Source organism: Manis javanica, chromosome 3 (genome assembly GCF_040802235.1).
Source record: "Manis javanica isolate MJ-LG chromosome 3, MJ_LKY, whole genome shotgun sequence".
NCBI lineage: Eukaryota > Metazoa > Chordata > Mammalia > Pholidota > Manidae > Manis > Manis javanica.
In genome coordinates, this window is record NC_133158.1 from 213,182,734 (window position 1) to 213,203,227 (window position 20,494).

The following is a 20,494-nucleotide window of genomic DNA, read 5'->3' on the forward strand; positions in this document are numbered from 1 at the left end:
CAGCTGGGAGGTGTCCAGGGGGCCGTCCCGGAGCACATGCTCGCTCCGCAAACCACACGTGTCTCATGGCATGTGATGCTTGTACTGCGTCAACCACTAGAGATGTTACGCTGAAGACCCAATTCATGCGCTGGCGCCCGGCCTCCAGGCATCCAGGGACACATGGGGCAGCAGCAAGGGCTGTCCATCCTGGCCCTGAGGAGCATCCTAACTGCAGACAAGGGGCTCCAGCCCAGATCCAGGAGTGGGGTGTGCTCTGCCTCCTTCTGGGACTCTTGCCCCCACAGCTGATTACTGGAAGTTGGCCTCATTCTCTGGGCAGCCTAACACATGGCCAAGTTCCTTTCCTAGATGCTTGGGGTTGGCAGAGCCTTTCAAAGTTATCTTATCTGCCATCCTCCCAGCAGCACCCGGGTGCGGGGCAGACATTACTATCTCCAAGGACAGAGTCCACGCTGGCACCTGGGGCTGCCAAGTGACTTGCCTCAGGTGGCATGGGTAAGTGGCTGGCCTTGTTTATTGTGGTGACTCAGCCCCTGCAGATGTACGAGCCCCTTGTGCCACCTCCTGGTGCCTATATTTCCCAGATGTAACTCCTGGTCTGGACGGGGCCCCACTCCCCTCCCCACTGCACCAGGCTGTCTGCTAAGGAACTTGGCCTAAGCAGACACCTGCTAATATGAGCACCTCTGTGTACTAACGGGTAATGCGTATAAGCCAGCAAGTGCACATGAACAGGGATGTCTGGGAGAGTCACGGCATCAACCCAAATTCTTGATTCTAGTTCCTAAGTATGGATGCAGCTTTCCACTTCTTTCCCTCCCTCTGCCACCACCCCGCCCCAGCGCCAGCTACAGCCTCTTGCTGACCATCCTGCACCTGTTCTTGACCCTTCCATCACCTCCCCACGGGAGCCTCCTCTCCAGACAAAACAGACTCTTCAAAATGGAAATCTGTTCCTGGCTTCCTGCTCAGAGCCCTCCAGCAGCTCCCGTTCCCCAGGATTAAAACCCAGCCTGGCCCACCCACCCACACGTGCCCTGGCTCCTCCCCTCTTGAGCTCTGCCTTGCATTGACACTCTGCCGTCCACACAGACATCCTTCCAGGTCCTTCTGCACCCCTGCCCTTCACCCAGGCCACACTTGTGCCTCCTGAGGGATTCCTAGGTTACATGCCCTCATCACCCCACCAACTCTTCTTGGACCAGTTTTAATTTCACCTTTTTTTGGTGAGGTTATTTAATTAGTACCTGTGTCCCTCCAAGGCTGTAGGCTGGTGGGGGTTTGGACTCAGGCTTGCCATCCTCCCTGGCCAGCTGGCCCTGGGCTGCACACTGAGCGTTTGCCCCAATGTTCACCCACGTATTCTGACCCCAGCGGGTGAGAAGTGCCCCGACACCTTGGTGGAGCTGTCCCACCCCATCTGGGAACGCTTTCTGCCATCTTCGCCTGCCTAGCCCCTCATGTGGCCTGGGGCTCCTGTTTTTACTTTCTCCTGGGGCATCGTCTTGTGTCTTCACAGCCAGTCAGCCTGTCCAGGGAAGCATGGGGTCTCACCCTTGTGCCTCCCATTCTGCCCGGCATGTGCCTGGGTGGGAGGACGGCCGGTGCTGGGGACCAGGAGAGTCAGCAAGGGAGGGAAGAGGAAGGGGAGGAAAGAGGGCCAGGTCTCTGCTGGAGGAGTCTCAGCTCCACCATCTAACCACAGTGCAGCGGTCAAATAAGTTAGAGCTCCAGCGTGGGATAGAATGCAGCCGCACAGATTTTTTCTTTAAATGTTTGATGACACAGGAAAATGCTAATGATTTCATGCTAAGTAAATAAGACTGGCATACCAAATGTCTAAGTAAATAAGACATTATGAAACCTTTAATTCTAACATCTAATGTCTAATTACATGTGTAGAAAAAAGATTGGGGGGAGGGTATATGCAAATGTTAGCTATGGTTACCTCTGTGTGGAAGGATAACAGGATTTAAAATTTCTCCTATACTTGCCTTAATTTTCTATGTTTTCTACAATGAACAGTTTTTGTGACTGGCAACATCAAGACACTACTACAAAGAAAAGATGGCTCTGTGTTTGGGTACCTGATGTCCCCTGTTTTGTATAGCGCTGCCTTTTATGTGCAGTGCTGTGAGGCCAGGCTGGAGCCTGCTGCTGGGTGGGGGATCCCACCTAAGGGCTCTTCCCCTCCAGCTGGCCTTTTGGACCAGGGAATGTCGGGCTGAGCCTGGTGACAGTGTACTGATTCTAGAGTCACCTTTCGGACCAGTCCTCTCGATTCAGTGTGACTTTCAAGAGGCAAGTGAAATGATGTGTGAGCTGGCTGGCCCGGGTATCTGGACCGCCTCAGTGACCTTACATGTTACACAGTTGTGTCCTTTCCAGCGGTCCCAAGATGAGTGAGACATCATCTCTTCCGATCCTACAGAGATGCTGTGCAATGGGAAATTCAAGGAATAGTCTCCCTATCTTTCCTACAAGAACACCAACTTGGAGAGCTTAGGGGACTCACCAAAGTCACACAGCGGCTAGTGGTGGGCCCCGGGACTGACTCTAAGTCTAGGGCACTTCCTCCACTACCACTGACCCTGCAGTTCCTCCAGGCAGTGGGCAAAGCCGTGACCACAGGGTGCCTGATGCATGCACGGTGGGCCATGATGACCTCATCAATAAGGTGACTTTCAAGAGAAGATTTGAAGGAGATGAAGGAGTTGGTCTTGAGCTCTCAGAGGGCAGGGAATTTCCAGGTGGAGGGAACAGCTAGTGCAAAGGCGCCTTGTGAGCAAACGTGCCTGACACAATCGGGGAAGAGGAGGGGCCCTCACACTGGAGTGCTTGGGAAGGGATCTGGGGGAAGCCAGCCTGGGAATCTTCCTACTCAGCCCCTTGCCAGGGATTCTAGCCCAGGATGGAACTCCCTAATGGGACAGAATCTCCCTCATACTTAGCTGTTCTGCCAGAGTCAACTCAAACAGACGGCCGCCATACGTGTTACAGCAGATGGGACACACGCTCTCTCTCCCACCCCATCCTGACCAGTGAGGTGGAGAGGAAGTCAATTGTCATGCACACATGGGGCTTCAGGGACCTTGGGTCTAGGCCTGGCTCTATCACTTACTATTGGGCTGCTTCGGTCAAATATCTAACTCTTTCATGCCTCAGTTTCCTTGTCTACATATTGTGGGTACTAATATCTACCACCATGGGTTGTCGTGAGGATTAGAATTAATGCCTATAAATGTCTGACATGAAGTTTGGTGCAGAGGAGGCACCCAGTAAGTGATGTCTCTTACCACACCTGTGCCCGGGGAGCTTACTCTTTACCTGCATTGCCTGAAAAGGGGCCGCCTGTCACTCACTCACTGCAGTCCAGCACACGGCACGAGCAGATGCTGAACAACGGAGCCAGCAGGACTCTGGAATGTCCCAGCTGCCTGGTTTGTCTTCTTTGAACACAAGGTAGCTCGGACTGGAATCTGACACCCAGAAAACAGGATGGCACATGGAGCAGACAGACATGCCCGCGGTCGGGCACAGGCTCAGAGCACTTTCCGGCAGGCAAAGCAGCAAGCCGCCTTGGCACAGTTCTCTGCCATCTACTGACTGACATCTTGGGATCGGGACTCTTTCTGGTTCCCGGAGAGCTGGTGCGGACAGGGAGAGGGCGCACAGAGATGGGCTTCCTTACTGCCCTCCAGGATGAGAGAACTGAGCTACAGATGACAGACTGATGAACACCCAGAGCCATCACGTGTGCAGAATCCCCTGACAAATCAGGTTCATGTTATGTTTCATGATCTAATCAAAATGTTTAGCAAACAGAACCAAACCTCCTTGAATCATGGTTGTCTGTGATGATGCCATAGGCTTATGAAGAGGAAAGAGAGAGAGACAGAGAGATGGAGGAGGGGGCAGTGGAGAGAGAGGGGGGAGAAGCAGGAAGGGACAAGGGGAAGTGGGAAAGGCAGAAGAGCGGAGCGAAGGGAAATGTTCAGAATGGCACTGTGGTCTAGATGTGTCCCGCCTCCCGATTTCACGTGGTGAAGTCCTAACCCCCAGTGTGCTGAGATTTGGAGGTGGGGCCTCTGGGAGGTGATTAGGTCAAGAGGGTGGAGTCCTCATGAACAGGATTAGTGCCCTTAACAAGGCCCCAGAGAGCTCCCTCGCCCCTCCTGCCATGTGAGAACACGGCGAGAAGGTGCCCGCTGTGCCCCAGGAGGCAGGGCCTCGCCACATACTGAGCCTGTACCTGGATCTTGGACTTTGAGCCTCCAGAATGGTGAGAAGCACATTTCTATTGTTTATAAGTGCCCCAGTCTGTGTTATTTGTTAGAGCAGCCTGGTTGGACCGAAAGGGACATGTTCTTCCTTGGCGACCTTCCAGGAGTCAGAGCCCATGTAGGTGACCAAGACTGCCACTGTGAACTAACAGCCTAACTGCCCCCCCCGCCCCCTCACCCCCTGATGAAGGCCCTGGACCCCTAAGAGGGCCAGGTGGCGGGGGGCTAAGAGCTGTGTGGCGAGGCCTACCCCTGCACACCCTACTCGGGACAGCTGCTGAGGCCTTCTCTTCGCAGGACTTGCTCTGTTCTCCCGGGACATGACCTCACTTTCTAAGCCAGTTTCCCCTGCGGGCATTTCTTCATCCTTGCAAGACAGAGCCCATGGCACTGACGGGTTTGGATTCTTTTTGAAGTTTCCCAAGGGGATGATCACGTGTTGGCAGCTGGGAGAGAGCAGCCCCTTAGAGTGACTGTAAAACCCTGTCAGACCCCAGCCCATCCAAGGGGCTCTTCGTACTCTGAGGTCCCATCATGCCAACGACTCAGGCCTATGGGATTGCAGGGTCTAAAAGAAATCAGCTAGAGCCAAAAAGAAATCAGGCAGAAGTCAAGTTTAAGATGCAAACCTTTAAATACCATAATTCTTCTAACTATGCCTTTGTAAGACTTCCTGCCATCAGAAGAACCATTAGATTTTTAAGAGAAACTCACAAACATGCTCACCCAAATATATCCAGCCGCTCAAAAATACCAGGTTCTGGGCTGATAATCATGCTTGTGAGACCTGACTTCAGGGTTACAAATGAGTAATGTCTATAAATCTGGTCAGAGGTACCTATTTAGGTCCTGGAATAGGTAGATTCTCTTGTCTTTCCTTCAAGAATGAATTCTGTTTCCCTCCTCCCCACACTACACACACCTCTAACTCAAATTGATACCCCTCATCTGAATGAGCCGGGGCAAACCGGACCACCCAGGGCAAAATGCTGTTCTGCTGCTCCACCCTGAGGTCACCAGCCTCTTGTCTGTCTCTCTTAATAGATTCCAAGCCCCAAGAGGTGAAGGACGGTGTCTTCCTTGGAAAGATTCTGAGGGCCCAGCACAGGGCTGGAACCTGGTGGCACCTGATCGGGGATGCTTGTCTAAATGAACAGATGAACAAATGCTCACACATTCTTATAAACCCTTGTGCTAGTTTCTTCTGCTCGAGAAGGAATGGAAAGGATTCAGGCTGAGCCAGGCAGGCCAGGAATGTTCTGGATGGACAACTGGTGATGGGGTGGGCGAGGTGAGAGCTGGGCCTCTGTTCTCTCCCATCCCAGGAAAGAGCTTGACGGAGCTCCCTCCGTTCATCTTACCTGTTGTCTGCCTACCGCTGGCCTCCTGCACAGACCACACGGACGGCAAGGGGTCTCTGCCTGCCATCGGGGGGCCTGGGTGACAAGGCTCACTTCTAAGGAGCTGAAAGGGACTACTGCATCTCTGTTTTCAGGAAATCACAAGGGCAAACTTTCCTGTGTCCTGTCTACAGATGGGGAGGCTGACACCAGAGAGGCCACTTCCCAAAGGGCCCCCGCGTCTCTCACGGGAAGCTGGCCACTAGCCTGGGGCTTGTCATTCCTCCAGCCCTGAGCTCAGGAACAGAGCACATGGCGTTTTCCACTCGGCAGTCACCACTTGGGAAAATTCCATGACTCGGCCCACCTTCTCCAAAGGCTTCAGCAAGGGTGTGGGAATTCAGCCCCCCTGGCTCTAGGCTCCTGTAGGCTGGAAACCCTCCGAGGGTCCTGCCTGGGAGGCTGTTTGGGGTTGGTGCTTGGGGCCCAGGGCTGAGGCAAGGCCTAAATAGAGGGAGCTGTGAGGGTGAAGCGGCGGTGACCCGCCTCCTAGGAGGCCCCAAAGACTGAGGCGCAGAAGGCCGGGGCGACCTGGATCTTGTCTCAGCTGCCTCGGTGCCTGAGCCTGCCGGAGCCCGGGCTGTCTGCCACAGAGCCCCACTCCAGGGTGGTCCAGAGACAAAGGTTTGGGGGCCTTTGGCTTTAGTTTTGGCTCCATTTCTTTGCAGATGTGAGGAATTTGAAAAATAAGAAAGAAACAAAAAGTTTTAAACAGAAGAGAAAATAACAATCATTCATATTCCCATCACCCCAAATGAACTCTAATTTGCTTATATATTTTTCCATCCTATATATTGTCTTAAAAAGGATACTGGTTGCAAGTAAATTAATTCTTCTCCTTCAAAAATTAGAACACTATGGATAAGGCTGAGTCCCTTCTGACCAGCCAGCTCCTGTCACTTGCCCCTCAAACACCACCTCCATCCAGCCCCTTGCCCCCGGAGATAATCTCTGCTCTGTGTCCGGGATGCATCTCCCTTATTCATGGTTTACTTTTACACACTTGAGCTCACGAAGCACACACAGGTCATTTTGTTGGTGTGTATTTTTTCATAATGGTGCAATCCTGTATGGCTTGCTCTGCGCTGTGTGGTTTTTCCCCTTGATAGGTGTTTGATGTTGGTACACGGGGATCTGACCCGCTTCAGGGACCCCTCCTCCCTGGTGGGCAGGTCCGCTGTTTCCCGTCACAGCTCACCAGGGTCATCCTTAGCTAACTGTGCTTCTCTAGGTCCCTGGAGGCGACACTGTGGGCGATGGCCCTTTCCTTAGCTGGATACTGAGCAATTCCCTTCCACAAAGCAAGGTAGCCATTTACATCCCAACCAGTAGGACCCATTTCCCCATCAACCAGGCCAGTGCCTGACACTGTCTGACCTTTTCTGTGTGTGACAGGGAGAAGGTATCTCACTACCACTGCATTTCTCTGGTGACCACTGAGGTCGAGCATATCATTTACTTATTTTTTCTATATGGATGTCTGAATACACAGCATCATTTATTTAATCATTTCTCCTTTCTCCACTGGTTTAAAATGCCAACATTTCATGCCCTTCACATCCATATAGACACAGATCGTTCTATTCAGTTCTATTGATCTAGTTGTCTACTCCCAAATCAATCAATAACACACTGTTTTGATTATCATAACTTTGTAATAAATATGCTGGTACCTGTCTTAGACATTTCTGGCTACTATAACAGAATACTATAGACTGGGTGGTTTGAATAACACATACTTATTTCCCACAGGTCTAGAGGTTGGGAAGTTCAGGATCAAAGTGCTGTAGGTCTAATGTTTGGTGAGGGCATGCTTCCTGACCTGCAAAGCTATTGTGTCCTCACATGGCGGAGAGGGAAATAATCTGTCTTGTGTTTCTTGTTATGAGGGCACTTTCAGATTCATGAGGCCCCGCCCTCATGGCGCATCCCCTCCCCAAGACCCCATTCCCTCACACCATCCCCTGAGGGTTAGGGTTTCAACATATGGACATGGGGGGAATGCAAATATTTAGTCCCCGGCAGTGCAAGAATAAGTCTGCTAATCCCTAGGGCAATTCTATGAGAGTATTGTTTTCTTTATAGAGATGAGGAAATTGGAGCCCAGAGAGTTAAAATGATTTGTGCTTGGCCTGTCTCACCTGGTACCCAAGGCCAAAAGGGGCTCTGACAGGGCTCTGCTGCTTCTGACATTTCCCCAGGCTTGAATTTCCCCAGGCCTTGCCACCGTTGGGAATGACCACGACTGTGGTTCGTGACGGCAACAGCCGGTGAGCCCCGTCCCTGAGCTCCTGGGGTGCACGAAGGAGGCTGCGTCCTACAGCACACAGCACCCCCTAACAGGACTAACTGAACAACTCCGGAGCATTGGAGGGACAGTGTTGTGACCTCGGGGAACTGGGCTTCTTTGAGCAGCGGGTCTGTTTCTCTCTTTCCGGGCACTGTGACCCTTGGACTGGGACGCTCTGCTCTTCACTCTGGCTCTGGGACACTGAGCCAAGCATGTGGCCTTTCTCTGCAAGCGGAGGGGACATCAAGGCAGGCCTTTGCTTTGGCCCACCGTCCTGTCTCCTGGCTTCACCTCGCTGCTCTACTCTTATTCTCCCCTTTGACTCACTTTCCCCCATCTGCTTCACAAATGTTTTATTTTGGTGCATGGTAGATGCGTGTCTTTTCAGACGGCAGTCCTTTTTGGAACAAGGCAGGAAGCGTTCTATAAATGAAAAGTCCAAGTGTAGCCTTTCAGGGTTGGTGGGAGCTATCTGGGGCCTACGCCCCTGGATTAGGGGGTCCCAGGCCTTCCAAAGGCTTCCTCAGCTCTCGGGGGAGAATTCCCCAGAACCCAGTCCTTGAAGCTGCTGTGCCTGTGCAGCCCCAGCATGCTTCTTTGTCCCGGTGGGGTTTGATCTGCATTCACTGATTGACTGGCTTGGTCTCAGCTTTTACTTCTGCCCTGTGCGAGTCTGGGACCCTGCTGGGCACCCAGCCCTGAAAGAGCATCGCCCGACTCAGCCATGACACATAGGTGGGCCCCAGCAGGCCACAGCGGCCCTCGGCGTCCAAGAGGACCAGGGTTGCCAAGCTGCAGACGTTGCTGATCTTGCTTTAAACTACTCAGAAAGTCTGATTTGTGGCAGCTCCTGTTCAGAGTTTCAGGCCCCCGGAACATCTGCTCTCAACTCCAACCCGTGATTAGTGGGCCTGTGGAGAGCTTGAAGAGTGGAGAGAAAAAAGGACAGTGCCTGGTCGTGGGGGGCAGCAGTAGGGTGGGGCCCAGGGGCAGATTCTACACCAGGCTGGAGTGGGCAGTGGTAGAGCCTGTAGGACCTGCTGATCGGGGGAGAGGGACGGAGAGGAGGATGACCTGGTTCTTTGAGTGGAGCATCATTGTCCGTGACAGCTTTGGGCACTTCAGAACCCTCTGAGGCTTAGGTCTGTGTGAGGAGCTTTCTGGGGTGGAGGACACCCCTTGTCCTGAAGGAGATTTGATGAATGATAGGGGTCCCTAAGGGGCACCTGCTCCTTGCCCCATATGAGATCCTTTCCCATTCCACCTCGCCGGTAAGCCCCACAGCCCCTCTGTCCGGCAGATAACGTGTCTCCACCTGCAGCGGAGGGCAGGATGGCCGATCTGGGCGGGGCCTGGTTGGGCTCCTTCCCTCAGTGCCAGGCCATGGCCTGGGATCCTGGCCGTGGGGCAGTGAGCCCTGGCCTGCCCAAGGGTCCAGCAGGAAGCAGCCATGCTCAAGGACCCAGGGTCCAGGGCTGTCTCAGTGCCACCAAACCAAGGAGGCCAGTGGACAGCAGAGGATGCCGGTGTCATCCCACGGAGGGCAGTGTTCCAATGTGGTGCGTCTGCTGCCTCATGCTTGGGGCACCGTCACCCTGAACTACTCAGCCTCTGCCTCTGGCGACAGACAGACATCCTCCGTGTGCTGGGAAGACATCCGCCAGTGGCTCCAACTTAGTGGGCTCAGTTGGGAGCGCCGGTGCTGGAGCCGGACTGTCTGGCTACCTGTCGCTGCTCAGGCTCCTACTGACCTAGTGACGCCAGGCATCGTCAAACCTCCTAGGGAATTAGTAAAAGAAACCATCTCATGGTGTTTGAGACCAAAGGGAGATAATACCCAAAAGGACTTAAAACAGGAAGTGGCCAGAGTATGTCACATTCTGGGGTGCTGGACATTAGGGCTTCAGCATATCAATTCTGGGGGAGTCGCAATTCAGCTAAAAACTAACCCATCCACAGAATTCTGAGATGCTGAATGCACAGGCTTTAGGAGGGTTTTGGAAATCACCGGTCTGTTCCCTGCATTTCCTGGAGCCCTGGAGCCATGCGTCTGGGGTCACAGAGTAAGCCAGAGCGGAGCAGGGCCCGGAGTGCTAGGGCTGCCCTGCTTGGCTGTGTGGCCGGGGGGCACTTCCTCATCCCTAAGAAGCAGGTAGAGTCCTCTCATCCCGGGCCGTCCGCCGAGAGGTCAAAGTACCACACTCACAGACATGCTCGTACCATAAAGCCAACACCAGAACCGCTGTTTAGGCAGGAGGGGAGGGTTGTGATAATAGACTCTTACTTTTTCAATATGCTCCTTATTCAGGGTCAGGAGAGGCAATGGGCTTTCTGACTGTGCACCAGGCTTCTGTACAAATGTGCACATTTATTCTTAATAGAAGTTCTACTTGACACAATTGCCACCCCATTTTGCAAAGAAAGAGACTAAAAATCAGAGAACTCATGTAATTTGACCATGTTTGCAGCTAGTACAGGGTTCAGAGCCAGCACTAGGCTTCTCCACCCCAGCCCAGGGTCTTCCCAGGGTGGAGCCCAGGGACTTCTGGGAGGGCCTTTGCTAAGAATAGAAACTTTGAAAACCTCGATGCTCTCAGATTCCTAGCTGGGAGAGCACATGCCCACAGTGCATAGAGAAGCTTCCTGTGACACTGGGAGGCAGTGGCTACAACAGAAACATGGATGAGGAATTAGGAGTTCTGGGTTTGTAGCATGCTGAGTTACCCTGGGTGAACCCCTGGCCCTCTCTGGGTTTCAGTTTTCTTCAGGAGGGGTTTGGACTAGAGAGGTGGAAACCCAAACGTGACCTGGAAGGTGACATGAGCGAGGGAGCAGATCAGAAATAGGGGTGGCCTGTTGCTCTCACCGTCACACTTTTCATTGTGTGCAAACATCTCTGATGAGTTCCTTGCGTGCACTGCACACCTCCCGCTCATTTCTTGCCTGATTCTGATGGGTGAGTGGGTCAACTTCCCAAGGCCATGGTATAGTTCAGATGCTAGGACGCTGGTGCTAGGAGGGGCCTGAACAGCTCCTAGGAAACTTTCACTTCCTGTGGCTCAAGCTGTATGTGGTTGGAGAAACAAATTCGTAACTACAGTAAGTCCTTGGGTGTCTCTTGGCTTTCCCTGTTTGCTGCAGTCTCTTGGGTCTCCCCGACACGTGCATATCTTAGTGGTCAGTTGGAAATGTACGGACGTTTATCACCTCAGCCCTCTCATGACTGACTCTCTTACTGCCAGGAATTCTCCGTCACATTTCCGGGTCATCTTCTGCCCACTCTGAACAGAGGTTGTAACTTCAAGCCAGTAAGGCTGTAGTTTTTCACTTCTTTCTAGAACTGATTCCATGATGTTTAACCCATAAAACTGCAGGTTTCCATCTCCCCATCCCAGACCAAATCTGTCGCCTCTATCTAACAGCCATCAAACCATTTGTTCCCACTAGAAAAGCTGTGCTTCTCATCATCCAACCTAAGGGATGTGGGTGGGGGCAGGATTCCCAAGCAAGAAGACCACAGACTCACGGCCATTCTTACACAGTAGTGATTTTTCAAGATTAAACATTTTCAACTTGTTGTTTGCCTTTTATCATTTTTCAGTGCCCTAAAATGGTTGTTTTTGACAACTGAGTCTAGTTTTATATTTGTTTTCTCCAGACTGAGATGGTCCAGCTTCTTATACCACCATCCTGAAGTGAATCTTGGACTGGATTATTTTAATATTTCTTCTGCTCAAATATTCAGTTGCCCACAGCTTTTGATTTGGTCAAAGTGAACTGATGTCAGGAGGATAGTGTAGACACATAGAGGGAGAGTTCCAAATTTTGCATAAGTCACCTCAAATGTGCAAAAATAAGTAGGGGAGCCAGTGAGGCTGAACACTGAACTGGGGGTTTCAGAATCCAGTCTCAGTGCAGCCCTGAAAGCTATCTCTGAGGTTCTTTAACCCAAGTGTCTAAAAAGAACTTCCCTAGCCTCACCTAACACATCTCACTGCTTCTCACCTGCTCCCCTGGGTCCTTCTCCCACCTTCCCTCTGCCTTTCTCATGGATTCCTTGACTCTGTGAGGGTGAAAATGGCTGAAATTAACTTTCACTTCTGCTCAGACATCTGAAACCTAACAGCAAGGTCATTTCCTTATTCTTTTCTGAGTGACTGCTGGAATACTTGTTTTTGTCTCCTGACCCCTGTTTGTTGGAGGTGGACAGAAATATAAAGGGTTTTTTTTCCAGACACACAAAGGCTGGCTTATCATGTCTCTCCCCTCCCTGTAAACTCACAGCCCCTCTCACTCCAACCTTGAAAAGATGAATCAGAGTCAGAGGAAAATGGATTTTCTCCTTAGGAAGGCAGATTTCCTGCTTCCCATTGTGTTCTGTATATCCTCAGGTCCAAGCATACAGACACTGTCCAGAGGTCACTTATTTAGTCCCCACTGATAAAGACATGAGATGTAATTCAGGCAGTCTCACTAGATCCTTGTTCAGTAAATGGCTTGACCAAGGTATCTGCTTCTGAGGGTTTGCAGGCTGCTTAGTTGCAAATCATGTTCAAAGCCATCTCCTTGGTAGCTTCCACCAATAATCCCTGATGGAGTTATTTCTCCTGCCTCTGTTCTAATACTGTGCCTTGTTGAGGCTTCTATGTTGTACATACCACACCCCATTATAGTCACCTGCTTACCAGACCCTCTTCCCAGACTCCACAGGCTGAATCCCACAGAGGAGAGTTATACCTGTTTATACCTTTACCCCCAGCCTCTAGCATGTGCTTACCACACAGCAGACATCCACAGAGGGTTTCTGTGTTAATTGAATTAATATAACAAGACTGAAAAATCTCATCGCAAATCAGTAACTTTTTAAATTAAAAGTTTAAGGAGTTTGGGATGTTTTCAATTTGTGTTTAATGTGCACATTCAACTATCAGGTGTCAGAAAGTGAATATAATAATAAATTAATAATAGCTATTATTCACTGAGCATGGCCGGTTCTGGGACTTTGGCTTTGACAAAGCAATTTTAAAAATCAGATTTGGGACTTAGATTAGGCATATTCAAGTCAGCTACCAGTTAGTTGGAGATAGCTTTTAGACATTGATCCATTTTTTTCTCCCAAACACCCTCTGGAGAAATGAAACAGTTGTTTCCAAGGAGACTCCGAACCAAAACCTCTGTGGCGGCTGCTGTCGCTGGGAACATCTGCCGGACAGCTCTCCCCTACCAGGACCTCACAGTAAATCATTGTCTTAGTCCCACAATTTGAGGAAAAAAACTTGATGTGGAAACTGAGATGCTGAAACTGTGGTCCCAGGCCAGAAGCAGGAGCAGGCCTGCCTGAAATGCACTGTCTCCCAGGATCCCCAGGCAGGAGAGGAGCCTGTCCGTTGGATCCCTTTGGTCCCTGGATCAGAAAGCAGGTGGTCAGCGGCTCCCAAGGTCTGGCTGGACCAGCAAGTCTCGTGAGCCCACCTCAGCAACCGTCTGGGTCCCGTTCGTCCTTGGGCTGGTAGAACAGGAAAGCACCTCGCCGCTCTAGATGTTAGGGTCCTTTCCCCAATGCCTCCATCACTGTCCGCCCCCCTGAGATTTCATAGCCAAGCAAAACAGCACAATTGAAGAGGCTCTGAGATCAGCATCAACGGCTGGCTAGAGGGTTACGAAAACAAGTCCATCAGGAATTATCGCTTATTGAGAGCCAGCTCTGTGCCTGTCACTCGCATCCAATCATCTGAGCTCAAAGGGTCTATAGGCTAGATATTATTAGTGCTATTTGGGAGATAAAACAAAAGCCACAAGGCTGAGAGAATGGCCGGCCTGGCCACACAGGTACACCAGGCTGCAGAGCCCAGCCCTTTCTTGTCCTGCAGATGGACGCTGCATGGCTGAGAAAAATACCTTACAGAGTTAGCTGGGAGGCTGACTAACTGACAGGCTCCCTGCAAGAAAAACACCACCTGTGTTGTTAAACCAAAACCCCATGAGAAAACTTTCTGGTGGCAGAGGGTCATTGTGACCTTAGCCAGAGAAAAAGCAGCTGCCGTGGTCCTTGTTCACAGGCTGTCCTGGGGCCGCGCGGCCCTGCAGACCCAGGGAGCCCAGGCCAGCCTTTGCGGCAGTCGGTGGGAGGGGCGGCCTCCTTGGGGGCGGCTGGCGAAGCTCTGACCACAGACCGTGGAGCCTGCCACCTCCGCCTCGTGCTAGCCGCCACCGGCAGGAAGCCACGAGCGGCATGAGCTGACGGGGCCGACTGGGATGGGCTTTTTCTGTGGGACCGTGTCAGGCGTTGCTGGTTCTGTCTAGAAGGCCACTGCCTCACGAGGGCCCTGGGATTCGACGAGCAATGATGAAAAGCCGCTGAGCACTGTGCCAAGGTAAGGCCGAGTCTTCCGCCCTCTTCACTGTCTCATTTCCTTAAACTGTGCAAACAGTGCTTGGAGGCCTGCAGTTGGAAAGTGGGCAGGAACATCACGATGAACAGCATAGACATAATGGGACGTGAACCACAGCTGTGAACAGATTGCCGTTATCATTTGTTCATTTCTGTTTTTGAGAGTTTTTTTTGTACAGGAAAGTTTTGATTTATGTATCCACCAGGGTAGGTCAGCTTCTGCTTCTTGGGCTTTCTAAGCTGGGAGAGGCTGTGAATGTGCCAGAGAGGAAAGAAGAGAGGAGGCTGTGGGGTGGGGACGCGGTGGGCACACACACGCCAGGGGCCCTGGACAGGTTCCTCAGCCTCTGTAAACGAGGGTGTGGCATCCTCGGGGCAGGGGGGACGGAGGCCAGCAGCAGTGCCTGGGAGAGGGCACCTCAAGGTGAACGACTGGTCGGCACTTTTGTTTCATTTTGGTTTTGAATAAGGTTTTCCATTTTTCAGACATTTAGTGGGGGGTAGGGGGGCAGGTGATGGATTAGGCTTAATGATGACTTTTTTGGCTAAGAGATCTGTCTGGCCAACTGTGAAAAGGAAAGAACTGTTGATAACATGTTTTCAGTGGATTTTTAAAATGCTAGGGTGACAACTTTTCTAGTCATGTGCTAATTGGCCCCTGCCTTTAGCCTCAACCATCCACATTACTGAGGACTTAAAGAACTTAGTGTGGTGCGTCTGTGGTCACGGAGAGGAATTCCTCCTGACACAGGCAGCTACTCCTCGCTCCCACAGGGGAGCTTGATTCTCCTCACCCTGAGCGGGGCCTGGACTTGGAATAGAGGATAGAAAGAGAAAAAGAGTAACTCTATGGTGGGGATCCCCAGCACACACCACCCTGAGCAGGTGAGCAGGGTTAACATGCCAGGGGAATAAGTCATGTCGTGTTTTGTACGTTCTGCTAAGGTGCAAGGAGAAAGGAATTTCACCTCTCTGCTATTCTCCCAAAACCCAAATCCCAGTCTAGTCATGAAAAATGGGACAGTCTACACCATATTTGACCTTCAGATGGGGAAAGTGTCACACACGGAGGAGAGTAAGCAGACGTGACAACTATATCCACAGCCACACCCTGGGTTGGACTGGATCCTGGAACCAAAGAATAAAAGTCACTAGTGAAAAATAGGCAAACTGTAAATGAAATCTGGAGTTTAATTGATGTTGGTGTGCCGCCGTGAAATTCTCACTTCTGTCAAGGGCATGCTGGGGAGGTGCGATGCGAACACCCGGGGTAGCTGAGGGAGAGGTGTACGGAAAGTCTCAATACTGTCTTTGTGGTTTTTCTGTAAACCTAAATTTATTCCAAAATAAAAAGCTGAAACAATTTATACTCATCCTGCCTTGGAGCAAAAGTGGTCAAAATCTGAGCAAGCTTGGGAAAACTGGTGTCCATGGCCGCATGGTCCCCACCCCCTTTCCGGACATTCTGGACACAGCAGGTCTTTGCACTTTTTACCCTTCTCGCTCCCAGCCCCACCTTATTCCTGGAAAGCCCCATCTTTCTCTCTTATTCTATTTCTCAACCCTGTGTCGGGGGTTTAGAGCCAAGGAGCCCACCCATGTCCACCCAGCAGAACTAACTGAGCTGGTTCAGGCCCTCGGGCCTCCACCCAGCACCCAACCTGACCACCCAGCAGTAAGAAACAGAGGGCCGAGGATGGAGGCGAGGGAGAGCGCAGAGCCCGCACGGAGTATCTGAGCTGAATCCACCGTCCTCGGCACTCAGCCATCCCCACAGAGCCTGTGGCCAGCCGAGCAGCTCCGAGCCATGCTGGGCACCACTCCCTGCCGGCACAGCTGTGGCCTGAGGGATGTCAGGTGGGACTAGGGAAGCCAGCTCCCGCTGGAGGGACTACCTGGCCTCGGGAGCCCACTGGGCCGCCTTAGCACACGTAGAGCGGCCAGACGAGGCCACCGGGGGCCAGCACCCTGCTCGGAAGGGCCAGGTGTGGAGGGTAATGTGAGAGACAGAGAAGCTTAACAGCCGCCCCCACCCCACACGCCCTGCAGGCCAGCAGAGCAGGTGTGCCCCGGGTTGAAGTGATGTCTTGGCCAGATTAGAGAAACGCTTCGGAAGCAGGTGGGAAAGAAGGAAGAATTATAAAGCTGTAGGAAGACAGCACTTAGATGAAAATCACAACAGGGGAGATCAAAACTACAGATCTATGATAACCCCGGGCCTGGAGCCCCTTTCCTGTCTTGTCTCCTGCTCCCCCACTGCCAGCCCCCCTGCTTTGACCACACGAGCCACACACTGCTTCCAGAATGCACGGTGCCCTGGCTAGCCCCTCTGCCGGGATCCTCTCCCACTTTCTCCTCTAGGCACATCCCGTGGGTTCTAGTCCTTAGGACCAGTGCCAATATCTTCTCTTCATCACCAGCATCCCCCTGAACCTCCAACACATGCCTAGAGCCATTTGTTTGCAGGCCTCCAGGCCCCTGGACCTCCTCCAGGACAGGCGCCAGGCCCTCCCTCCACACCCCTCTGTGTCCAGCATTCAGAGCACTGCCTGACATGGGGTAGGTGTCCTGTGAAATGCTCTTGGGTTAGAGAAACAAAGACAGATTCCGGAGGGCAAGTGAGGCTTAAGACATGAAGAAGAAAGCTTGGAGGAGGGAAAGCACGGAACATTTAATCATTGCCTTCGGCCACAACGAGCTCCAGTGCCATCGCCATTCAGGGGTCTTAGTGGGGACCCTTGCGGAAGCAGATGGGGTGTCACTAGGCTTCTGCTCCCTGCAAGGTGGTGTGGGCCATAGGCGGGTGCCTGGCCCTGGGGCCACCAGTTCTGCAGTGGGACCCGGCTCTGCCTCTTGCCCCCTGGGGGAGTGTGAGCGAACGGTCTAGCCCTCTGTAAAGTGGGAACAGTTGACCAGCTCCAAGCACATATGTGAGAACTCAGTTGAACAAGATGATCAGACGTGGCGGTGGAGGCACAGAGGAGGCCCTGCCACGGTCCCAGCTGTTCTTGCCTGAGCTCCTACCCCATGGGCCTCTGTGTGGCTCACGAGGGCTCCTGCACCAAGGGACTGATGCTTCCAAAGCCACGTAAGAGAAGGAGGTTCTCCTGGGGGCCTCGTCGCTGCCACTCTCAGCTGGCCTCCTTCACACCTTGATACCTGGGCCTCCACCAGGATGAGGCAATTGAGGCAACTGGTGTGCAACATTTAAAGAGGCCTTCAGGGTCACTCAAAGCAGAGAATGCTCCTGTACATTCATACAGTGTCTATAAGGGAATGAGATGATCTGTGCTTGATGGATTAAGTCAGGAGTTCTAATCTCCAAGACCCCTGGTGAGTTTCACGGGCCCAGGAGCTGCTTGAACTTGTATGCCAGCATTTGTGGGTAGACGCTTCTTTTGAAAAGAGTGTGTATGGCTTTCATCAGATTCCTACAAGGGTCTGCCACCCAAAATATGTGGAATTGCCAAGTGCAATATTTAGTAAGGATAATTTGATTTTATTTCTGTGTGTTATGGAATCGAGGAAGTGGAAAGAACTTGTGTGTAGGAGGAAGACAAAGCAGCTGTGGCTGAGAGGGTCCATAGCAGAGAGGTTGGGGGCTGGCTTTGGGGCCAGCAGGCCTGAGTTCAAGGACTAGCCCTGGCTGTGTGGCCTCGGGCAAGTCCCCAGATGTCTTTGTGACATAATAGTTTGACCTCACTCTGTACCGGCTGCCCTTACCTGACTTACTTTTCCCTGGAGTGTCACTTCTTTATTTGTTGATGATAGCATGTCCCAGGGTTACAAGAATTAAACTCCAAAGCCTCATTTCATAGATGAGTTGAAACTGAGTACTACACAACAGTTCCCTCTAGATTCTGTTCCATTCTCCAGGTCAGAGTGAGGAAAGGCACGCTTCACATTGTAACTTCTTTGATTTATTTTTAAGCACAGTGTTTGTTTTGAAATCCGAGAAGGGAGAGCATGGTTTTGTGATGTTTCTCAGAGGAGGAAATGAGCTTAATAGGATTAAGGGACAGGAATGGATATTTCGGGTGTTCTCCCTGTTTGGCGCCACTCCATCCGAGAGCCGCGTGTCGCGGTCGCAGCTGGGGTGCCCATGGACTTGCCCGCCTGAACCAGGCTCGGGCACCCTTTCTTGGTGAGGCCGCCGTCCTAGGCTTGTGCTAAAGGTGCTGTTAGGCACAAGATAGGAACTCAGGGTGGCATGATTGCTGCCACGTGGCTCAGACCACCCGGAGAGGAGCAGAGGGTGAGTTACCTGGGAAACCCGCACTTCCTGGGAGTAATGACCCGCTTACGGACACTTGCTCTCCCATCTCCTAGCTTCCCACTGTCTGCTTTGGGCTCCAGGACGTGTAGAGCCCAATTTGCATCTAACCATTAGCGTTTGGGTAGCCCCATCTCACCGTGTGCATTCTTATGTACCCGCTTTACCCGCAAATTTGCTTTTCTGCCCTAACTTGCCCTTTGATCTAATTCCTTCATCTATCTTTCTCTCCTATTGTTTCATATTTCTTTCTATAAGTGGCCTCAAATCTTTTTGGAAACATCTGGAAGTGAATAAATAAACAAACAAAACAAATAGGCACTTTTGAAGAGGCACTTAATGCAAGCATGGTGCTTGGTGAGAATTAGTTCCTGTTCCGTGTACAGAACATAGAATAATTCCGTATTCTTTTTTTACCAAGGGTGCCAGACTGTGGTGAAATATTCAGCTGTGAGTCCATTGTAGTTATACAAACAGCCTGTGTCAACTGACTAGTCTTACAGACATTCCACCTTATATTGTTACAAGGATTATCTATGATAATTTCATAAGATTCCTTTTTATTCCCTGACATTTATATAATCAAATTTTTTAAATAAAATAAATTTTTTAAGCACTGCATTTGAAGATAGAATCAAAAGTAATAATCCATTTCATGATTTTATTTGCACAGTTTTATGGGAAAGGGGGAAGGCTCTCCGTCTCCTATACCTTCATGTGGAAAAGAAATCATTCCCTTTCTGTGGTGTCTGTCTCTGTGTCTGATGGATACCCTGGCACCTGTTGCTGTAGCGGGGGATGTCCTCAGTTAAGGCGCATGCCTTCTGAGTTGAAAGCAATAAAATGCCAATAAACATTTAACAGCCAGCGTTCCAGGAAACAAATGTCCACATATGTTTATTATATATGTTTATTATAAATGCCACTGGCATGAAGGATGTGTAATAATTTACAAATAGTAATACAATATACAATATCCTTTATTATAAATGCCATTTAGCCAGTTGATTCTCCAAAGAAAGCTTCTGTCGACCTTCACCAGGCTTCCCTACCTACAGTCTGGCTGTGGTGGTAACTGATGCGCACGAGTCGCCAGGGCATGAACGCTTGTTGATGTTTCAATTTCTTAAGACGTGAGACCAAAGTGAAACAATATAGGCCTGTCGGAACTGCCTCATTTCTCAGTGATGCGGCCAACTTCTTTGCTAAATTGGATAATTGTTTTTAATTACTCGAAAATATTTCCTCAGTTTCGGGGGTTGCTATTCACAGCTACAAGCAGGACACATTTTTAAGTTACAGTTACATTATTAACATTTTTTGCATCACTGTATTAAGTCTGAAGAATCAAAACCCGATTTGTAGCACTTGCCTGTTTCTACCGTGTGCACACTTGCCCCATAGCCAGCTTCAAGCAGCCCACAGGACCTGGCTGAACATGAACTCGGGAAGAGACGCACAGTAGGACTCTTTATATGGTATTTCTAACCTATAGAGATGAATGGCTGACAACCTCAAGAGCAAGGATGATAGTAAAATATAGTCAAATAACCAAAAAATAATGAAGTTTGAGTATTTCTTACCTTTGTTTTGAATATAATTCTCTTAATTATATTGTATAGAATTTAATCTTATAGCTTTATTTCTGAATAACGATGTGCTTGACAAATGGCTCACAGAATTCCCCCAAATTTAACAACTGGCTCTCACAAACCATCACCAGCTGGCCGCAGCTCACAGTTGACTAAGAGGCAGGACATCTCAGCCCCGACCTGCAGGTCAGCATCTGTCTGCATCGGGTTTTGCTCAGCAGGGACAAGTGGGGAATAACCTGAGAATAGCCTGTCCCTGGGC

The 20,494-nt window shown here is 50.9% G+C and overlaps 1 protein-coding gene across 2 annotated transcripts in view; it reads left to right on the plus strand.

Annotated features, from left to right (window-relative positions):
* Positions 1-14,003: 14,003 nt before the first annotated feature.
* The window catches only part of BLK (BLK proto-oncogene, Src family tyrosine kinase), a 62,633-nt gene continuing 56,142 nt past the window's right edge, over positions 14,004-20,494 (plus strand). For both annotated transcript variants that reach the window (XM_036998989.2, XM_036998990.2), the window contains exon 1: positions 14,004-14,350. The gene's annotated coding sequence lies outside the window, so the exon portion shown is untranslated. The remainder of the gene's footprint in view (positions 14,351-20,494) is intronic.